Genomic DNA, 2,274 nt, shown 5'->3' with positions numbered 1-2,274 from the left:
GGGGTCTGGGTCGGGGGATGGTTTTGATAGCAAGAGGTTGCATGGCTTTAATGCTGTGCCTCAATGTAGATCCCAGGGACAGGGCTGCAGGACACGGCCCTGCTCCAGGGCTGCCCAGGCCAAACAACAAAAGAAATTGTTTGTTTCTTTCATGGCTTGGGCCAGGAGCCCAGCTGGGAAAGGAAAGGTGAGAGGGCACCGGTGTGTGAGCAGAGCAGGAGGGTGATGGGAGAGATAAAACCTGGGGATGACTGGAGGGTGCTGAATGGGCTCTTTCTCTCCCTGCCTCTATCTCCCTTTCCATCTCCCAGGCTTTATTCCAGGTCTCCAAGGCCTTCCTGGCTAATTACCACTCTTAGGGAAAGGAGGGGGCACAGGGGTGGCAGGCAGGGCCATGGCCCCTCTGCACACCCATGATGGCCTCTATGGATGACAATATTCCTGCAGGATGTGTTTTGGGGGAGGGGGATCATCCAGCTCATCATCCCTAGATTCTGTGTCCATCTGTCTGTCCACACCTGACCCCTCGAGATGCTGGTTTTTGAGTGGCAGTTTCATAATAACTTAACAAAGCTTTTAATTGCCATGAGAGGCCCCACCCAGGGGGAGCTGGAAAGAGAATGGCCCCACTGCCTCTTCTCCATCAGCTGGTTGTAGCCTCCTCTCCCAGGTGGGAACCTGAGGGCCACCAAGGGGAAGGGACACACAAGGGGTGTCCATCCCTCAGAGTGGGACCCGGGTGTCCCAACACCTCACATCCCTCTCCCGATCCTTCAACCTCATCCCTGCCCTTGAAAAGTACCCCAGATCTCTCTTTGTGTGAGGGGGTGGGAGGACCACTCTGCATGGGCACCACGGGATCCCCCCAGCCTCCCCTGTGTCCCTGATGTCACTGCCTCATTCCCACAGGCTTCTGGCACAGCCCCGAGTGTGAGTTCCTGCGGGAATGCATCCGGCGCTCCCAGGAGCCCGTGCTGGGCACCGTGCGCCTCTCTGTCCTCAAGGGCCAGGTCTACATCCTGGGCAGGGAGTCCCCACGGTCACTGTACAATGAGGAGCTGGTCAGGTGAGTGGGGCTCGAGGGACCAGGCTGGCCAGGGATGGTGGCAGCAAGCTTTCCATCCCATCCCATCCCACCTTGTTGCATCCCATCCCACCTTGTCCCATCCCATCCCACCCCACCTTGTCCTGTCCCATCCCATGGAATCCTGCTCCATCACACCCCATCCTGTCCTGTCCCACCTCTGATGACACCAGTGACTCTGTCCTCCCAGCCAAAGCACGGGCCATGTTTTCAAGTCAATGCTATTTTTTCCCCTCTGTCTTTCCCATCTTTCCCCTTTTTTTCATGTTGTTTTCTCTCTTGCTCCCCCCCTCAGCCCTCCTTCAACCCCTTTCAATCTCTCTAAACACTTTATAAGCCATAAATACACCCGAATGAGTTTAGATCAGTCGGAGTAAATGTCAAATTATCTTCTCTCTTTCTCTTCTCTGGCTTTTTTCCTTCCCTTCCCTCCCCCTCGAAATCAACAGCTCCTAATAATCCGTCCCAACCCTTCATTATGCCTCACACTCTCACTTGGAGAGATTAAATGAATAAAGTATATTTAAAAAAAAGAAACTAACCAAAAAACAAAACCCACCATAAAAAAAAAAAAGGGGGGAAGAAAAAAAAAAAAGGAGGATGGAGGGGGGTGGGACGGAGGAAAAAGAGAGAGGGAGAGAAAAGCAGGGGCACTTATTCTCCCTGTGTCTCCAACCATTTTCCTTTTCTTTTTGATTTCTACATCGCTGGTTTGAAAGCCTTTGAGTGACGGCGTCACAGGAACCCGAGAGAAAGCTGTGAGAGGCAGAGCTGTGTGGAAATGCCTCTGCACAGTAGGTAGAAAGTAACGTAATTATAGAGCAGGTCAGAACCACTCGAATGAGCAAAAATAAAAGCACAGAGGTTTTTCTGTAGCCCGTCAGGGGAGGTAAAATCATTGTAAACTCTTTTTTTTTTCTTCTTCTTTCTTCTTCTTCTTTATTTCCTCCCCCTTCCTCCCTTAAGGTTTGTGGTTTCTGAGAAATGAGCTGTGTGTTTTGGGGATGGAGGGAACCAGCAGAGTTGGGATTCAGGGGGTGGCTGTTGGCTCTGGGGAGGGGGTTGTTCTTGGTGTTGCACCGAGGGGGTGTCCTCCAGCACCACCACCCTGCCAGAGGAACATCCCCTGCCAGGGGCAGTGTCCCTGCCTGGCATGGGACCCATGGGACAGCTCTGGGACAAGCTGAACA

General features: G+C 52.8%; 1 protein-coding gene across 1 annotated transcript in view; it reads left to right on the top strand.

The window, feature by feature from the left end:
- ASS1 (argininosuccinate synthase 1) overlaps positions 1-2,274 on the top strand; it is a 27,058-nt gene that overhangs the window by 23,796 nt on the left and 988 nt on the right. The gene's annotated exons all lie outside the window — the stretch shown is intronic.

The sequence above is a fragment of the Chaetura pelagica genome, unplaced genomic scaffold (assembly GCF_000747805.2).
Source record: "Chaetura pelagica isolate M959 unplaced genomic scaffold, ChaPel_1.0 scaffold405, whole genome shotgun sequence".
Classification (NCBI taxonomy): domain Eukaryota; kingdom Metazoa; phylum Chordata; class Aves; order Apodiformes; family Apodidae; genus Chaetura; species Chaetura pelagica.
The sequence above is the reverse complement of the archived record's forward strand: the minus strand, read 5'-3'. Positions and strand labels throughout refer to the sequence as shown.